At 39.4% G+C, this 20,745-nt stretch overlaps 1 protein-coding gene across 3 annotated transcripts in view; it reads right to left on the minus strand.

Moving 5' to 3' along the window:
- The window catches only part of TBL1X (transducin beta like 1 X-linked), a 202,593-nt gene that overhangs the window by 147,308 nt on the left and 34,540 nt on the right, over positions 1 to 20,745 (minus strand). The gene's annotated exons all lie outside the window — the stretch shown is intronic.

A 20,745-nucleotide genomic window follows, 5' to 3' on the forward strand; every position in this document is an offset into this window, starting at 1 on the left:
GCAACTGCAGCCTTACTTTTGACCATGGTAAGGATATAATCAGATAAGATTGAATTAGCTCCCCTAAAATACAGCTCCAATTACATCAGATCAAAAGAAAATAATTTTTTGTCTTCTCCATCATGCAAGTAAATATATAATTGGGAAATTAAGCAAGGTACAATTTTTCAAATTAGATTTTACCAGAAGTCAACAGAAATTAAAAAACTGACTGTAACCATACTTCCTAGATTTTTCTAGGTTTTTTGCAGATATTTTCCCACAAGAAATGTACAGAAAGCATGCCATTTAAAGAAACAGAAGTCAAGAAGCTATATACACATCAACACCCTAAATAAAATCCTAATATAAGATAGGTATCATCCAATGACATGGAAACTAATAAATTTTTAAGGTAAGCTCTTAAGAAGTTTTTTTTCTTTTTTTTTCCCAAGGATCTGCAGGTAATTGGGCACCCTTTTTCAAATCTAGTTTGTCTGACTTCATATTAGGTGATAACACACAGGGTTTTTTCCACAGAACCCCAACCTCATTCAGTGAATACAGTAGCTAGAAGAGAGTGGTGAAACTCTACCGAGTATTCCACATGGCCACAGCACAGCTCTGCACACTCACTGCTCCAGGTTACCCTGTGCTTTCCAGAACAGCACTCTGAGGACAAAAATGCCCATTCTTGGACAGAGCTCCCTTTGGTGCTGCCAGGTAACAACACACCCCTGCCAGGAGCATCGTGTGATCCCAGAGACGAGAAAACTTCAGAATCAGGAGCATTACAAACTTTGCTGTACAACTAGGTTCCTAAAACTCATTTTTTCGGAGTATTTAGCCTTCTGTAATACCTTAACTAATTTCCTGGAGAAACTGTATCCACCTAGTTTCCTAATGAAGGTGACACATATCTCCCCTCACTTGTGAGCTGCCCCATTCATTATCTGTCTTAGGGTTTCCACAACAAATAAAAGCAGGTTTCCAGAGACCTGTCCTCCTTTGCTGCAGTCTTCATACACATCTGTTCCACTTGGAAAGACCATAAAGTTCTGAGATCATAGAATTTAAAACTGTATCATAATTCAAATGTCCAGGGGAGCTCAGTTAACATATTTTAGGCAATCTTAATTCTTTGCCTTCCCAGCATTGCAGGACTTACTCTTTGTAGCTCTTTACTCAAGGCAGCTTTCTGAGCTTGGTTTTTTTAAGACAGTAGCCATTGAAATGGAGAAGCTCCATCTTGCTCAATACAGATATTCAGTCTTCCTCTAAACTTCTCATCCAAGCCTTATTATCACCAATCCTGTGGACATGTGCTACTGCCCCCATCCACCCTTGTCTTTAGGCTCAGTTTTCTATTTGGGATGCCAGTCCTGCCTCTCTGCCTCTTTTCAGTGACCACTTCATTCTCAACCACTTCATTATACGATATATTGCTCCCACCCTGTAAGCAGAGTCCCATTAGCTTCCAGCTCTCCTGTACCAGCACTCCTTTCCATCTCCAGCTTTCTGCACCCTTCACAGATCCCTTCGTGTTTCCAAATCGCTTTTCGCCTTCCAATGTTTTTCCCACTTCTTTACTCCCCCACTCACTTCCTGTGCTTCCTTCTTGCCCTGGCAGTTTCCAAATTTCTTCTCAACAACTAACTCCATGTGTTTTCCTGGTTCCTACGCAGTCTTTGTGATTAGCATGCCACAGCCATGGCTGCTACGCTTTGTGCAGAACTCGCTTCTAATGACGGGTGCTAAAGAGATCTGTACAAGGGCTAATGAGCAGGAACACTTAATTTCAGGATCCCAGAAGAACTGGGGCAGAAGAAAAGCCAAACCAGCAGTGCAAAAATAGAATTTTAGGCATTTATATACCTCACTACAGACACTATATATTTAGATGTCAAGGCAGCTGTATGAAGGCTTTGTGGACTGTAGCTACTTCTGTCTTGCTGTTAGATTAACACCATCCACTCTTTTAAATTTCAAAACAAAATCCTTCCACAATGAACCACAATAAAGTTACTTAGAGTCTAAGACCTAAACTCTATCTACACCTAAGTTAACAGCAAGTTACTATACTTTTTAAAAACATTTTTTCCTAAGAGAAAACAGCCCTTGATTCAGTCAAATATATTAAGTACTGTGGGGGAGGGGAAAAGGGGTTTTAATTAAAAACAGGGTTTTCTTGGCACTATTTACCAAGAATAAGTGTTCTCATTATTATTCTACAGAAGAAAGTAGATTGCAGCATACCTTCATCTATTTTTTTCAGAAAGTATGAGCTAACCAAAGACATCTTCCAATTCTGTCTCAAAGTTCCCTGCCTTTGCTGTGTGGGTGGGGTAAGAGTGCTTAGGCTGAATTTAAGATGATTTTAGAATACTACAGAATACCACGTTGGAAGTGACCTCTTGAATTGTCTGATCCAACCCTCCATGGCAGAACCACAGTCTAGGTAAGATAGCCCAGCACCCTGTCCAGACAAATCTTAGAAGTGCCCAATGCTGACAAATCCACAGCTTCCCTGGGGATATTATTCCTACAGCTGATTGCTCCCATTATGAAAATCAGCACCTCACCAAGAGTAACTTTTAATCATTATCCTTCATCTTTTCCATAGGATTCCTTGTAAAAAGGGAGTCTCCACCATCTCTGTAGCCACTGAGCCTTCTTTGCACAAGACTGGACCAACTCCATTCTCTCGGCCTTTCCTCCTGTGGCAGGTCCCAGACCTTTGCTCATCCTTGTGGCCCCTCTCCGGACCCGTCCCCACGTTTCTGCACACCAGGGACCAAAAGTGAGCACAGCACTCCAGGTGTGGCCTGGCAAGCACAGAGGAGAGTGGGACAATGACCTTTACCTTATCTCTGCTGGTGATTCCCCTGTTGCTGCAGCCCAGCATCCTGCTGGCATCCCTTGCCACAGCAGCACCGCTCTCTCACACGGAATCCGCTGCCACCAGAACACCCACTCCCTTTCCATGGAGCTGCCTCCCAGGTGGGTGGATACCAGCCTGTGCTGCACTCCTGGATTATGGACAGACTCCTCCTATGCCATGACTGTATTACTGCTACTGTGGCCATTTAGTAAGAGCATACCTAATTAATGAGTACAGATGAATGATTCAGTGCTAGAAGTTTTCTGCCGAAGAGAAATTTCTATTAGGTTTTGGTTCTTCCAATATTGAATCTAAAAAGAAAAAATACCTCCCTGATTTAACTGAAAAAAATCTTGAAGAATAGTTACTTTTTTATATTTAAATAGCAAATTATCAAAAATATTAAGGTACACTACAAAAACATAACCTTCCCACCACGTTTTTTGTGTCCAACATAAAAAAATTAGGTATTAATTTAATATCATTAATGGACATAATATTTACAAATAAATCATCCATTCCTCTGTTGAGCCATACTGAGTTAAGTACACTTTCATGCTAAAGTGGTGTCTAATTATCTTTATTTGATCCCAAATGCAACAGGGAAATAAAAGTCTTCAAAATACTTGGATCTTACTGATAAGCACTCAACATTGAAACATATGTGTTACAATAATGTAAGATGGTATTTTTTCTTATTTCTTTTGAAGAGGTCTCAAACACATGAATACATTTATTTCATAGAACTGCTCGTTCTTCCACTTCTTGTATTTCCTGCTGGTGTTGAAGGCAGAAAGAGATTTAGTTATTCTGACTCTCATCCCCAGTATTGCCTAATCCAGGAAATTCACCACTGTCACTTCCCATGGAGAAAGGAGGACAGTCAATATGAATCATGCTCTGGGAACTGGGCTTCAAAACCTAACTAATGCAATGACTACAACTCATACAGAAGCCAATTATCACTTGTGATCTGAGGCATTACTCCAAAGTTGGCACTCTGAGTATCCTATTAATCAGTATAGTCAAATGGGTTTGCTAGCTAGGATAACAGGAAATTAATAACACAGCTATTAGTAGTAGATTGATTCTGAATTAAATAAAGAACAAAAAAACCAACACATACACAACATGAAACCCCTCAAAATACAAAAAAATCACCAGTAAACTGGTGTCATAGAACAAAAAGTCATAGAACAACTCTAAGTACTTGTCTCCTTTTATTTTAGGAAATCTTTTTACTGTGATTTTTTTCCCTTCCTCACAAGTTCCTGGCATCCCTTGTACCACGGTGTTTATATTCTAGTTTCCATCACCAGTGACATGAAAAATACACTTAGATCACACCCACACAAAGGTCCCTGCCAGAAAGTTCAAGACAATAATTTACAAATGAAGGTCCATCATTTTCCCCAAAAAACCCACAAGTACCAAGACAAGAATCACCCCTTTCCCCACCCTGTCAAAATCAAAAGTGCCTGTGCCTCCCCAGAGCCTGCAAGAAAAAGGAAAATAATGATTCTTACCATCTAATGGTGTCCTGACATGGAAAATTTACCATTTTAATGGTGACAGAATCATACAATGAACTAGTTTAAATCTTCCATGAAAGAGTCTGGTGGGGAGGGTTTGGCAATAAAAAGGTTTTTTGCTTAACAATCTTTATCCAAAAGAATCCCTGCTCACCTCAGAACATCCCTCTTTACAGAGCAAAGAGGTTTTAGCATCATCACTATAGCTGTCATCGTCTGGCTAGTGCTAGTTAACTTGGTCACACAGGTAAGTCCTAGAACATTCTGGGATTATACTTTATACAGCCTACAGCCAATATAGTTAACATTTCTTTGATCCTTGAGTTCACACTTCAGAGAGGTGAGGGAAAGAGGAGGTGTTGATACTTTCAGGAACCACTAATTACAGGAATTCATCGTGAAGGGCATTGCTAGAAAGTAATAGAGATGTTTAAATATAGACAGTGCAGTTGCTGTCACACAATTGTCCATGAAAGGTTTCAGTGCATTCTTCCACCCAGATTGATGATCCATAAGGTGTTGAACAGTAAGAAATTTTTCACAGTATAAGTCCCTTCAATTAAATCATAATCTCTGGCACATTTTTTGTGTTTGATCTCAAAGTAAATTATATGTCAGATCCATTTTAACAGTTTAATGTAAATGTTATGGCCAGAATTTTTGAAAGATTTGCTATTACATTTAGTCAGACAAGTGGAAGCAGAGTCTTCTGAACTCAGTTCATTCTTGAAAGAGAATACATCTTGAATGGGAGCTACTGCTTTTTTATGGTACAAAATAAAAGTGACATTCAACTGGCCTCAACTATAACATTAATGATCTACTCAAAGTTATTTGTCTCCTTTTGAAATATGTGTAAAACCACATGGCAAGTTACTAGCAGAAGCAGGAACAATATCTTACTTAACTAGTTCTCTTCCTTGAGAGTACACCGCTGCCTAACAAGGTATTTTACAAATACCCAGGCTTACATTATAGCCATTCCTAAGATATTTTTTTAATTACTATAATCACATAAAGCATACAGCCTTTCCACAGCTAACTGAATGTCTGGTGGTGGCCTGAGCCTAACACCCTGAAGTTCTATCTTACTTTTTTATCTGGGCCTCCAATTAGACACTGAAAAGAAACCTTCTCTTTAAATTCTGTCTGGAATAAAATCTAGAAATCTGTAGCCCATCCTTATCAGCCACTTTTTCACTTACTAATTTAAGAACAACATGTCCTCCTGTTGCACACTTACCAGGAAGCAGCTATGCCATGAATATGTTATAAATACTATGCCCCTCTCAGGCTGCAACTTTCTAAAAAAAACAAGACAACCTAATGGAAGCACTTATTTTTCCTTTGCTTCCTACCCACATTCTGGTTACCTAATACCAAATTTAGAGCTTTTGAAAGAATTTCACATCTCATTTTGCTTCTGTAGTTCCCTTCCTGAATCTGAGGTCATTGATGACATGCTGACTTCCCTGCAAGTCTACTTTCTCACAGGAAGGCCAAAAATGCAAAGGCAGAGTGATAACCAAACTGCAAGACATGACTGAGAACGGTTCTTCTGGGCTACAGGAGGTGACAAATTACTGAGAAACTTCTCTGCACCAAACAATACAGTTTCAGTAGCAGAAGGAATGCTACAGCTCCACTGGACCACCAACCCAGCATTCCACTGTGCCTCAGCACAGCTCAGAGACACGGGATGACCCTTTTGGGATGAACATGCAACTGCAGGCAAGCACACGATGAACATTCAGTTCTGCAGTTTCTACTGTGTATCTAAACCCCAAAAACTGCTTCTCAATACCTTACAAAAGGCAAAACAGCTATTGGAAAGGCTACAATTGTACTACAGCTTTACCCCTTGCTATTTTCTATGTCTTTGCAATAGCTGCATGTTTTTAGTAATTGCTAAGTAGCAACTTCTCCTTAATGATCACGGTAAGCAGACCGTGTTTCACACAACAAAAAAAGAACAAAAATATCTATTGTATGTTCCCTTTCCTGAGGGGACCCATTCATTCCTGACCCCAGATCTAGTAATTGGCTCCATGATGAATGCTAGAAGGTGAGGACTAGAACAGGACAAGTAAAATACTTTGTTATTAAAGGATTATTAAAAGGTTTGGAAGAAGTGCAGAAAAAGCATGCTTCTCTTATCCACTAGCAACCACTGGAAAGACTGAAGCATGTTGTTAATGCCAAATAAATATAACCAAAAGAAGTAGTTTCAGTCTCCCTTCAGACCCCTTGGAGACCTCAATACCTCAAATTCAAAGACTCATCTCATAATTTAACTTTCTACAGTCATTCCAGAATAAATCTCCTGTGCAGCTTATTAAACTGTCTTCACACCTGCTCCAACCCAAGTCCATCTTTCTGCCCACTGCAAAGGACCATCGGACACAACATTACAAATGAGGCCTCAGGAAGGCTTTAGGAAATACTATTAGCATTTTTCTCTCTCACTACACAAGTATGATGTCTAATGCATTGCAGAAGCACATTGGACTCACAGCAGCATCACACTGGTGGCTTAGAGACATCTTAGTGGCATTATCACAGCACTTTACCTAATTCAGATTGCTACAACCATTAAATCATCTACACAACCTCCTATGATCTTAACAGATGTTCTTCTTAGTTTAGACATTTGCATATTGACATAAAGATAAGTGTGACCTGTCTGAGACAAGGCACTGGGGGCTTGCAGAGCTGAATTAGCAACTGAGACATTCAGATTCTTAACCCTAAATATACACCTCTGAACTCCAGCAGCAAGCAGATGAACCACACAGTGCACAGTAACAAGCATTCCCATACTACACACCAAATACCTGTGCTTGCACTCAAAAATCATTTCTAAATGGATGGTTCTACATGGCCACACACCAGCCTGCTGAGGAGCCACACAGAAGATACCCAGAAAGGCCAAACCTCCACCTACTTTGTCTCTCTTTCAGGCAGCTGAAAGTGCCTTCTGGTGGCAATTCCATCCAGACAAGTCACCAGGTGCTAGGCCACCTCCTCTCACACATACCTGCTCTTACCTGCCAGAGCAAAAGCTGCCCAGTAATAACCACTTCTGCAGAAGCTCACATGAGCACTGATATATTCTCCTGAAAAATGCATACAGGGTTCTGAGGTTATAATTTGAATGTTCTTTTTGTTCAAAAATTTAGATCATACTGCAAGTGTCAGTCCCCTGGTTTCAAAGAACAAGGCATAGAAAACCTAAAAATGCAGGAGCACAAAGTCAAAGACTCATGATGGACAAAGGGGCTAACTGGTTGGTACCAAACAGCTTTGTGGTGCCTACACAAGTCAGTAGGCTTTAGCTACTCACATCATAGTGTTAGTTTCACTATTACAATCAAATACTCCCAAAAATCCTATCTTTGTGGAAAGTTTGCCCAAAACATGAACACTACTAGAACTAGACAAAACAAGAACTACTTTCCCTTAATGCTCAGGATCTCTTATTTGCCAAGAAATGCCATGAATGTTTTGCAGTCACATTCCAAAAAGTATTTTTTCTACCAAGCAACTAGCAGAGCCAGAACTGTCCTGTGAGCTAAGGACATGGGAGCTTTTTTCTATAAATAAAGCAAGCATTCTAGTCAAGCAGAACACTACCTTCTCAGAAAATAAATATCTTAGCTACACTTAAACTTTGGTTTCTCTTTTTCACTCATTATCACATATATACCATAACCATTTCCTGTTTAGATCCAACTTCAGAGAGTAACCCACTGCTGGTACTGGAAACAGCTCAGAAATAGCTAAGGCAGACAGGATAACTTCTGCTAACAGCCCATGGTGTAGAATTCAGTGTTTATAAAATTAAATATTGCAGCTGTACACTACCTCAGAGAAATTGTAGACAACTCTCTACATTGCTTCCACAGATGAAATATGTACCTTCCAGATATTTATGTTTTCAAAGCACTTTCATGCATTGCTGAAGGAAGGTATGGACCAGAAGCAACTGAATTGGCATGACCCAGCACGTTACTGCTGGCCAGCTGAGCTGAGTCAGCCACAGAAGAGGTAGATACTCTTCACAGCTACCTCACCACCCAGCAGCAGTGAGGGAAAAACCTGTGCATGCTGGCTAAGATTTCATTTTACAACAGAAGTGATGAAAATCCATCCTACACCCAGTTCTCCCAAGGGTGATCATGACCCATCTCATACAAAACTGCACCACCACTCAGCATTCTATTAAACTGCATTAGTGTAATTTGTCCCAGCTTGCAAAATGGTTTTCTGTCCTCTGTGCTGTTAGCAGGATCTGAATGTATCAATTTGGCCCTTTGGTCTCTGATAATGGAAAAGGTTATGCTTCCCTGAAATTGCAGATAAATATCAGGCACAGTTCTGGTGAGGTTCCTGGTCCATGACACCCGGAATATAAAATACACATACTTTTGACTGAGTGCATGCTTGACTTATACTGACAAACAGTAAGGAATCTGCAAACCAGGGCAAATATTTCCTGGTGATTGTGGTTGGGATCTATGTACATGATATTTATATATCAAAATTTCAGTATCCATACAACAGATACTACTAATACTAACTATCCATACCAACAGATACTAAGATAGATACATCCTACTATCCATACTAACAGATACTACTTTTTATTTCTAATATGGAATCTCCATGCAGAAAACAAGCAGCGTATCCAGAAGTATTCAAAATTTACTTCTATGTGAACACAAATATATGTACCTCTTAAAAAGTCTCATCAGTAAAATACACTCACATTCCTAATTGGAAAATGCATTTGTCAAGATACATTTGCAAATAAGGCATCCAGTTTGCATGTATACAGATACTGAGATCTTTGTACGTATAAGTGGAAAAAAGAAGCATCACAGTTTGCAAGCAAAAATGAGCAGGCAGTGTTTCAAACTGACAACTTGATATGGTGTTATCAGGAAGGAAAAAATCACAGTGATTTACAGTAAATTACCCTTACTGGCCAGGGATAATACACAGTTATGAGACTAAATTAAGGAAGTTTGCACTGCTGCCTTATGGCGCTTGATCTTTCAATTAATGTCTCAAGAATACTGAATTATCTATCTCTGAGCAGTGTTTTTGATGTTAGCATGAAAGAAAGGTTATTCAGTCTCAAGAATACTGAATTATCTATATCTGAGCAGTGTTTTTGATGTTAGCATGAAAGAAAGAGGTTTTTCAAACCACAACATGCTTGGACAAATTCTCATCAATACTTCCATTTCTAGTCACTAGGTCCCACTCGCTCCTTCTGACTAACCTTGCAATTTTACTTTTTAATCTTTATATCCAAATTGTCAAAAAACAAGAATCATAAGCCTACAACACAGAGCCTATGCCTACATTAGCAAGCCTAATGCTCTTCAAATCCAGGGAATCTAAAGCTCCTAAATATATATTTATCTACAGCACACTCCTTTGTAACACTGAAGAGTATCTTGTGATTAATGTATTTTGTAAATGCAGTGTGCATATACACGTATGATGGAAAGTACAGATCTAACACAGGATAAGGTCTCAGCTTATGCAGATGTCAGGTGGGATAAAAACCTGCAAACCAGAAACAATATGGCCATAAAAAGGAAGAAAGAAACTACAGGAGGAGCACTCAGAACTTTTATGAGTGGTATCTTACCAGGTTTGCTAAGGGCATGACTTCAGTAATGATTTTGGTTTGAATTTCCTAACTTTGATAAATTTACAGTAAACTTAAATTTATTCAGAAGATCAAAAGCAAAACACGCAAAACCAAAATTACTTCCTTCAGTTTACTCTCTTGAATTTTACGTCAAAGCAGCAGCACAGCAATTAAAATTTCCTAATACTACTCATTCCACAAAAACCCACTGAAGTTCTCCACACAAAGTAACCAGCTGGCCACTCAGACACTGAGCAGTGGACTATCTACTAGATCTCCCATCATTTTTAGGACTTTTATGACATCCTAGTGGAATTATTCAGTGTTATCAAGTAAATTCATCACAGCATAGGTAGGTTTGGAAGGGACCACTGTTAGGGACATCTGATTCAACAGGATTATGTACAGATGGTTATTGAATGTGTCCCATGAGGAAGACTCCTCAACCTCTCTGGGCAACCTGTTCTAGTATGTGGTCACTTGCACAGTAATGAAGCTCTTCTTCATGCTCAGGTGGAACTCCTGTGCTTCAGTTTCTGCCCACTGCCTCTTGTCACACTGCTTGGCAGCACCAAGCAGAACCTGGCTCCATCCCCTTGACATCTCCCTGCAGATACAGATACACATTGTTTAGGTCCCCTGTCAATTGTCTCTCCTCAAGGCTGAAGAGATCCAACTCTCTCAACCTTTCCTCTTAAGAGGCTCCTGTCCCTTAATCATCTTTGTTGCCCTCCATTGGACCAGCTCCAGGAGCTCCATGTCTCTCCGGTCCTGAGGAGCCCAGAACTGGACACAGCACTCCAGATGTGGCCTCACCAGGGCTGAGCAGAGGAGCAGGATCACCTCCCTGCTGGCCGTGCTCTCCCTAATGCCCCCAGGATCCCATGGACCTTCTTCTCCACAAGGACACACTGCTGGCTCATGGACAGATGGTTGTCCAGCAGGTCCTTCTCCACAGAACTGCTTTTCAGAAGGTCACTCCCAGTCTGTAGTGGTGCAGAAGATTGTTCTTCCCCAGGTGCAGGACCTGCCTTTGCTGAATTTCAGGCAGTTCTTCCCTGCCCATCTCTCCAGCCTGTCGAGGCCCTTCCGAAGGGCTGCACAGCACCCTGGGGTATCAGCACTCCTTACAGCTTTGTGACCTCAGTGAACCTGCTGAGGAGGCATCTCCCCTTCATCCAAGCCATTGATGAACAAGTTAAACAACACTGAACCATTATTTACAGCGAGGCACCACGGGTTCCAGCTTGTCACAGGTAACACTTGGCAAGGCTGCCCACACCCAGAGTTTGAAACCAAACCATGCTGAACCCAGAGTTTGAAACCAAACCATGCTGAACCTCTACACCAAGCAGACTCAGTCTCAGGAACACAAAACAGCTGAGCACAAGCAAATACACTCAAATACAGGGGATTCTCCACAGAACAGAGTACCCTATATTTAGCACATGAAGTTGGTTGTTGAGATACAAAGTTACAGTTTTGTTGAAAGATCTGTAGAAATATTTGCATTACATAGAAACTGAGTAACTCCTAATATGAATTGGCTGCACCTAAATACCTGATACTATTACTGAGCCAAATGGTGTCTAATATTAAACTAGGCTAATGTCATTAAAAGCAAAAAGTATCAGTATGGAAGAAAAAACATTATTGTGATTAAATTTTATATTACTCCTGCAGGACCTACTAATGAAGAAATTTTTTTAAAGGTAATTTTAATCTATATTTTATTTAATAGACTCCTATGGTGCATATCAGAATAAACTGCCTCGTCAAAGCCTATGAAAATTGGTCTAGATACAAGAAGAGGAGTATTCTGCATAGTAAGACCTCTGAGAAAGGCTTTTAAAATAAACTCTTTGGAGAATTCTTATTTTCTCTGATAAGACACGTGGGAATGCTTTCATTGAAATAATTCTTTATATAAAGGTAAAAAATATTTTAAAGCTGACAATTGTCAGACACCTTCTAAGAGCCAATGATTCCACTCAAAGATTTCTTACTATATGCAGTGAACCACCGTTCACCTCAGCAATCTCCATGTCCGTGAAAATCCTTATCTGAGAAAATTTTTTGCGTGCTTCGCTGTTTGCAGGATTAGATTTTTGATTTGCAGCTCCCTGACATATGAGTCAAATCTCTCTTAAAAAAAAAAAAAAAGAAAAAAAAAAAGGCCAGAAAAGATTATGTTATCTACTTAGAGCAACAGGAAAATGATGCAAGATACTAATATTTACTTAAAGACGTCTACGCCTTCCTGGTGATCAAGCATGCTAAATAAAGTTTACATCCCAATTATCCTAAATATCAATATAACAATAAAACAACCCCTGCTATCTGAAAGAGCTATGACTCCATGCAATAACAGTAAAACATTTCTTACAGGTATTAAGTTCACTGGAAATGCTGGTAAATAACTGGAGATACCCCCAGGGAGTGTTAAAAAGGAGAGCCTTCCAATTTCCCTGAAACATGACCTGTACCAGCGACCAGCAGCCAGACACTGCTCTGAGTCAATTCCACCCAACCCAACATTAGCTCAAGATTAGTCCACTGTAGTACCAAAAGAGAGTAAGAAAATGAGTCAATGTATTGTTTTGGGGTACACACTCTTCAGATGGGGAAAGGCAAATATGAGAGAGCAGAAAGACTCCACTCCAAATTACAGCAGGATACCCATGCATTTCAATGTACCCTGAACACTGGAATTTTTCAAGGGAAACTTACTGAAGTAAAAGCAATAACCAATGACATGGTGGTTTCTTCATTTAAATTACTTCTTTCAAAACTTTTTAATATTTTAGACCACTATTTTTCATACCTTTTTTCCAGCTTTGGATGCTTATCTTTTAACTTCCTTCCTTGAAAAGACAAAGGAAGAAAGGAAAGTGCTTTGAAAAAGGGTAAGACAGAAATTGAAATCAAGGGTCTAAGTAGTCTATCCTATTAAGTTCAAGGAAATTAAATTTCTTTTCTATCTCCAGCCATTTTATTCTTTGTAGCAAGTCTTTTTGCACATTGTCAAAACAGCCCTTATCAAAATATTTGCAATTTAACAGTCCCATTGACCCTGTGCAGTTTGAAGGAAAGAAGAGGTGAGTTGACTTCTGTGCAACACAAAAGTCAAGACTCTAACTATGCCTGCGAAAGTCAAACAGAAGACAGAAAAGTATAACCAGTTTTGAAATCACAAGGTGATCTTCACTTTAAAGAAGGTGCTTGCATCGTGGCTAAGATCTTACTGGGCAAATAGAAATGGAAAATTACCCGTGATTTCTTATGCTCAGCTCTCCACACATTTGTCAGTATAGCATAAAGTCTTTGTCTGTTAAATCCCTCTCCAGAGCTGCTGCATAACTCCAGTGACTTCAGGTCTCACTGTGCCCAGCAGTTGAGATGAACTCTCTTGCAATGAGTCACAGTTTATCCTCTGACCTACTCTGACAGCAGGTGGTTGAGCCCTGCAAAACCCTGAATGAACTGCCATTCATTTCCAAGCAGCTCTTCAGAACAGAAGCAGAGCCCAGGAAAGTATCTGGAGAGAAAATTCAGATTCAGTCACAATGGTCATGAATTAAGAACCAAAAGTTTAACGAGAAAGGCAACCCCACAGAAAAAAGAAGTGGTACTGTTAACATTATACATGAAATGAGCACTGCTTTACATATTTCAGTGACATTGTTGATCAAGACATGGTATGTGTTTATACAGAACCAGTTTAATCCCAAATGGAAAGGGAAATGGGAGGTACTTGTAAACCTCATTTTTTTAACACCACAGGCTGTAGTATAATTATAGACTTCATAAAAGTGATAGTGATTCTGACCAAAAGAGCTTTTGTTTTCAGATCAGACCAAGTTAAGAGCATATCCTTGTCTCACAACAACATAAATATTGCATGTGCATTCCTGTATTTAGCCATCTTATACAACAGAGGTTAAAAGAAGCAGGTAAATATTGTCCGTAAATGAATCATTTTCTTGCCCTTGGCATAAAAATAAACCAAAAGAAGCCACAGTGGAGAAGGGGAGGAAATGAGTTTTCCTCTTTCCATCATTTAATCCTTTTCTTTCTTTTCCTAGTACAAGCCTTGACAAAGCCAGTATAAAACTACCCTATCACTCTGAGTGCAGGCTCTCAATTATTTTGGTAATGAAGTATATGCCAAGGGTTCAGGAAATCTTGGAAACTGAAACACACACATGAGGTTTATCAACCTATCTTCTCTAATTAGAAGAAATTACCAATGGACTACAGCAACTACCAATGGACCAACTGCACACAATTTGAGAACAGTGAGAGCCTACAGAATATACCCACGATCCCCCAAAGTGAAGGAGCGACACTAAAATGGCCAGCCCTTCAGGGCTGAAATGAAATATGGCCTCAGAATGAGTTCAAATAACATATAACGGACAGATTTTTCAGCCAAATAGGCAGCTAGAAACTATTCCACCTGCAAGATGACCCTGGCTAAAGCCCAGGAACACTCACCTTTAACAAGCTGACAAGGCAACCTTCTCCTACTCTGGCATTCTCCAGGAGCAGAGATGGAAGAAGGTGGAAACCAGAGCAGAGAGCCTCCATGGCACCACGCTTTCACTATATGCCCCTGTCTAAGAAACACACCCTATGTCTATAAATTAAAGCAAACCTTAGGCCACCATGCCTTACAATTACTACAGACACTGCACCGGAGGTGTTTGCTGCCCGGAGTCCTGACTATCCCCTTGGCACATCTGCTGCTCCAGCCAGGTACACCTGGCAGGACAATGCCTTACATCAATCACACTCATCTTAAAATACTTGAAAGAATAATGCTTATCATGAACTACAACTGATTTGAAAAATAATTCAAATGAGTGAAGTTTATATTTCAAAATAAAGATAATAAAACCACATTTCTTTTTAGAAAGCCAACAAGTGAAGAAGTAGCATGTCTCCCAGTTTTAATTTTCAGTTTCACTACATGACACTGGGAAGTCCTGATTTACTTATAAAAACACTGCTGTCAGATCTGGGTTTGATAACTGATGGAAGCTTGCTTCTGTACAGAAGGCAACCTATATTAGATACCTCAGTGGACCAAAAACAATTCTTCATTTACTTGCTGCTTTGCACTTGCACAATTTTCCATTTACTAGTGCTGGCCCAGCAGGGGAATGTTTTATTCTGGGGTGACGTTCTGGTTCCAACCTCAGAAGTAGCTCCCCTTTGGACCAATAGCCCAGAGGAAGGACTGCAGCAGCTTAGCAGCAAGTGCTGTACCCAGGCATGCCAGAAACCACGACCTCCCTAGGGCTCCAGAAGGAGAGGTTACATTACGTATTCCCCCATTTCTGGAAGCAAGCAGCAGAATGTGACTATCCATATGTCATAATGCTGGGGGCCAACTGCACTCACAAAAACTCCAGCATTTTCCCCAGGGTGTCCCCTCTGTGGAATTTAAGGTGAAAGAGCTGGTGCCTGTGAAGTTCCCACCTAAAACAGGTCAGGAGGTGTATGAACCCAGCATCTACCTCACGGCTTGGAAAACTCCTGGGCCCACTGCACCATTGCAGGAATTTCCTTTATAGGAAATGCTTAAGTGCTCTATTTACTCATAGTTTCACTCCTGTTTTCTCCCCAAATACACTTCTTTTTTTTTTTTTTTGTCTAGCTTCCTAATTGGACCCTCTAATCCATCACTTTGGTTTCCTGTTCCTTGCCCACAGGTGCAGTTATTCCTGATCACTGCTTTTAGCTTCCATCAAAAGCACATATTTCAAGTAAGCATCACTGAAAATTTGATTTGCTGAAGAAACAGTCCTTTTCAGTCACTGAAAGTCCTGTCAGATGCAATCACATAATATATTTTCCTTCCAAAAGTGATCAGTTGCATCATTACCGATGATAAGCAAAAATCTGCAATGGGCTGGGGAGGAGGGGGAATTTTTTTAGAAGAGAAAACTCAATAAACTTGTTTTTAAGGTTTTCATCTAGAGATGACTGAAAATGTATTGTGCCCAAGGGCATCTGATACTAGGTCAATTAGCTCTCTGCACTGTCTCCATTTCAGTGTCTCATTGTCATCAGCAACAAGATTTTCATCAGAGAAAAATACTGAAAAATGTCAAGAAACATCTCAGAGCAGAGACTGTCAAATTCTTTATGAATGAAAGCTGCTCACATGAGTAAACCTGTAAGGTATTCAGATGCCAGAAGAGGAAGAGAAAACACACACACACATATTGTGAACACTTCCAGTTAGAAACACCAATTAAAATAATTTCATAAATGTAAATGAATCTATACCATAAACTCTTAAAAGCAAATATGACTGGCAAGACTAATCCAATTATCAGCAATAACAGAATATATGCATATGCTGCACATTTTCAATGCATCAGACACAAAACCAAATTTTATAGCCCATCAAATAACAAAAGCCAGGTATCAGTCATGTAGATGAAAACTGAAGATAAACAGAGGCTTAACACACATGGATTTGAATTTGTCTAGAAAAGTACTTCCCTTGCTTTATCACAATGGTTTGAGAAGTGATAAATATTTAAATATTATTAGCAAAAAGCCATTATTTAACTGACAGTTATAAAATCATACTCTGAATGTAAAGTCTTAGAGACAAAGTAATTGTGTTCTAGCATGGCAAATGTTTAGTTACTACTGAACACACTGAGCAACAGCAGAACACTTCACACTTGGCAAAGTTTGGAACAATATTATTCTGCTTCAGTAAGAACCTATAAGTAAAAAATGAGATATTTAACAAGCTATGCAGGATTTATTACCTTTGAAATGTTACTCTAATTTGCAAGATATAATCAGGTTTCCAAGGAACAATGCTAAAATGTAATAAAGGATCCAGATCTCATTCCTTAGCAACTCCTTCCATTTAATCATAAAAACAAGATAAATCCAGTTTGCCAAAAATGAAAAGATGAACGAGGCAGATAGGAAACAAATCAGTTAAGTACAGGCATCAGAAACTACAGTATGAGATGGCATACAAATCCTGTGGTTGACAGAGATAAATCTGTCAGATAAATTCAGAAGAATTAGAACTGACACTAGACTTAAGGTTTGAGCAGAAGCTAGTACCACTGCACAACCGGAAGAATGAAGCAGAGATGTTTCAGACTTGTCCCTGCTTTGAAAATCCCCTAGCTTTACTGATTTTTGTCATCACTTGATCATAATTTTTACAATAACATATTTCAGAAAAAATCCTATTCCCATAAACTGGGATCTTGAGAACTGACAGTATTTGCATTGTCTGATGGTGCACTCTGGAAAGTAACACTACTGCAGTGCTCCTGAGAAATATCACACATAGCAAGTTCAAAGGAGACCTTACATAACATGCAATAAGCAAATGTGTAACTTTCTCTGAATACAAACTTAATTTCTGGCAAGGGATAATGATACCATTTCCCTGCACCTCAAAATAAGACACCCCTGCCTTATCAAATAAGGCGAATATTTTATGTGTTAGAACTACTATGCAAATTAGAAGTAATACAGAAATTAGTTGTTAATGAAAGTATTGGTGAGCCTGCTGCACTTTATTTTTTTCCTTTCTGGGAGAGCAACAAGGTCAGAGAATCTTGAACAGCTACTGCTGCTAGGGATTGCCAAAACGATGTTTTTGCATTGTCTGAAGACCATGGCAACAAACATCCTCCAGGCAACCCTTTTCCCAATAAGCCTACACAGGCAGTAGCTCACCTCAGTTCTCACTGCCTCTCACACTTGAAGTGTAAATAACTATTCCTCCATGACTCAGAGAGCAAGAGTGCAAAAACTTAAAAACCAAGTTAGTTACCAACAAATTTAAAAAATTCAAGGAGGTTTTTCTTGCAATATGCTTAATCATCCCAAGGAATAAACTGCAGTGGCTACCATATTTACTACCTCATTTTGTCACCCTATAATGTCTAAGACATTAAACATCTAAACCAGTTCCTGGCAATGCAGCCTAATGATCAAAGGAGATGAAGGTAATTTAAGAAAAACTCTTAAGAAAGACTCACAACTATTTGACAAAAGGGGAAAGCCATCAAGGCGTGCAGAAAGGAGTAAAGATCTGAACATTTATGTTTATTTGCCTGGTTTACAAATTACAAATTGCCTGCCTAATTACAAATGAAGACTATACATTCAGCATTTCCTACCTCCTTCTAAACACCATGGTTTTGTTACAAGCAATGAGATATTACAAGCTCAGCATTCCAGCACACCAGAGGGAATAATTAGGACAGCACAATGTGGTCCATGAGCTTTGCTAGACCAAAACAAGCACCTCTGTATTGGACAGTTTCTTCTACTATTCTGCAAGTGGAAGACCCATTTATGAGTTTCTTTGCACAAAACTGGTTTCAGTATGATCAGGTGATGTAAAGCAGCACTAAATGTAAATATTATTTATCATATATTTAAAAGGCCAAAACCTACAACAGCATTATCAGATCTACTGAAATGTAATGTGGCACATAAAGAGTTAGTGCACTCCTACTCAACTACCTTAATTTATTATTTGAAGCAACAGTCTTCTGTTTATTGCAATATTTATTTCTGTCTCAGAAGAGAGAAAAAAACCATCATGTGCCAAATTTTTTATGTGGCCAGATTCCTCCCTATACCAGAGATAATATTTAATTCAGTTTGACATACTGTTTTCATTACAACAAGCTTACTTTTAGCATAATCATAACAGGTAAGGATTATGTTAAACCTTTTTCTCAGCTGAAGGCCTAGCTTTTCTTTAAGTGATGTCATGACCTTCTCCAAAAAAATTACCGTGTCCAGTACAGATGTTTACATTTCATAACAAGAAAGAGAACCACACTGTAAATAATGAGCTACAGAAATATGTGTCAGCAGTGACTTGGCAAAGGTTTAAGACTGATGCAAGTATTTCTGGTATGAAAAACAGAAGAAAGCTGCAGGTGTGAAGAATGCTTCTGTGAAGAGGAAATAGGGCAAGCTGACACTTTAACACTAAGCCAAATACTGTATTTGATGAGAATGCAGAATATCAGTTAAAATCTTTGAAGCTACTACATTTTAGAGAGCAAAGCAGGAAGAGACTACAGAAGAAAAACAGTTTCTTAAAGAGTTTGGTCTAGGGTGCTTTTATATGCTTATGTGTGTGCATGCACGTACATGTGTCTGCATGTACATGTGTACACATGTGTTTGTGTGTGTACAGAAAACATCTCTGACCAATCAGTTAAAACTGCTTGCAGCAAAAATAAAGTACATTGCATTCTCTCCAAAACATACTTCAAACAACAAGAAACAGAGACTCAAAAACATTACAGAAAAGTATGAACTTCTGTCTTCCCACTCTCCCTAACACACCAAAACGGCAGAAGGGAAAAACAAATTTTAAGTATTCACAGCAAATTTGGCAAAAATATAGAACTTCCATATTCAACAAAATTCAGACTAACACAGTACAGCAAACATGCACATTAGACTTTACTTGAAAGATCCTAGAAAAATAAATAATAGATCTTAAGCGTTATTAGTGAGAGGTATTAGACACACAGCCCAGCCTTTTGCCTTGGGATTTTGGGGGAAGGCTGTCTGGCCCTTTCCACCCTTTCCTCTCATGGCTTTTTGCAGAGGAAAACCATCTACCAAGGCAGCCCAGGAGCTGCTGGTGAGGTCATCCAGAGAGCTGTGGGCAGCACATCCACCACCAACAGCACCACTCTGCAGTTCCCAGGGGAAGTCCACACTGTAGGATGGAGATGAAAGCTGAGGAGCAGCACAGGAAGACTGTCCAACCTAAAATGACTCACCCAACTTAAAACATGGAGATATTCACTGGGGAGTGTTTCCAGCTAGCAACCCAAACTCGTCAAGACAAGTATTGTTCCTAAATTTTTCTAAGATGTCGATTACTAGTGCCTTGTATGAGTAACCTTTGATTCTCTTCAAACCAGAGAATTGCAACTGGACCTATTTCTGTTTTATCTTCTGGGGAGTTGACAGAGAATTTTTTTTCTGGATAAAAAGTTTCTAACTGTGGAAATGAGAGGCATTATGTTCTAGTGTAGCAAGGGAATAAAATTCTACTATCCATATATTCCACCACAACTGCAAACCTGTTATATCAACAGCATGAGAAAAACTTTACAGAATGAGCAGAGCTCAGAAACAAACTGCATCACCAAAACTGTTGACCTCACAGAGCCCCTCCTATTGAAGTGAAGTGTTAGAAGAACCAAACCCTTTGTGGTCTTAGCAACAACCAAGATAATTTTAATAATTGTGAAATGTCTCCACTGATATCTTCAATGATATTTTTTGGTCCTACTTTCACAGGGATATCTTGTTGCTAAATTATCCACCCAAGAAAAAGGAAAATGGAGGTAAACAGCTGATATAACTGGCATATAGCTAGAGCTTAGCAACTGTAAATGGCCTCCAGAAGAGGAGGAAAATAGTTTCCATGAATCATCCTGCTATTTCTTTTATTAAGATGTGATTTGTATCTTTTCTAGAGATAGGAGGAAGGTTTACTGCCTCCAATTTTTTTGGGACTAGGAAGTTCAATACTGACTCCCTAGCAGAAGACAGCCCCACGTGCAGCAGAGAGGTGCTGCACGTCCCTGGCAGCTCGTGTCCGCACACACCGCTACGCGCAGCGCCGGGGCTCGCGCCACTGAGCACAC

This window comes from Fringilla coelebs (genome assembly GCF_963513975.1).
Source record: "Fringilla coelebs genome assembly, chromosome: 2".
Classification (NCBI taxonomy): domain Eukaryota; kingdom Metazoa; phylum Chordata; class Aves; order Passeriformes; family Fringillidae; genus Fringilla; species Fringilla coelebs.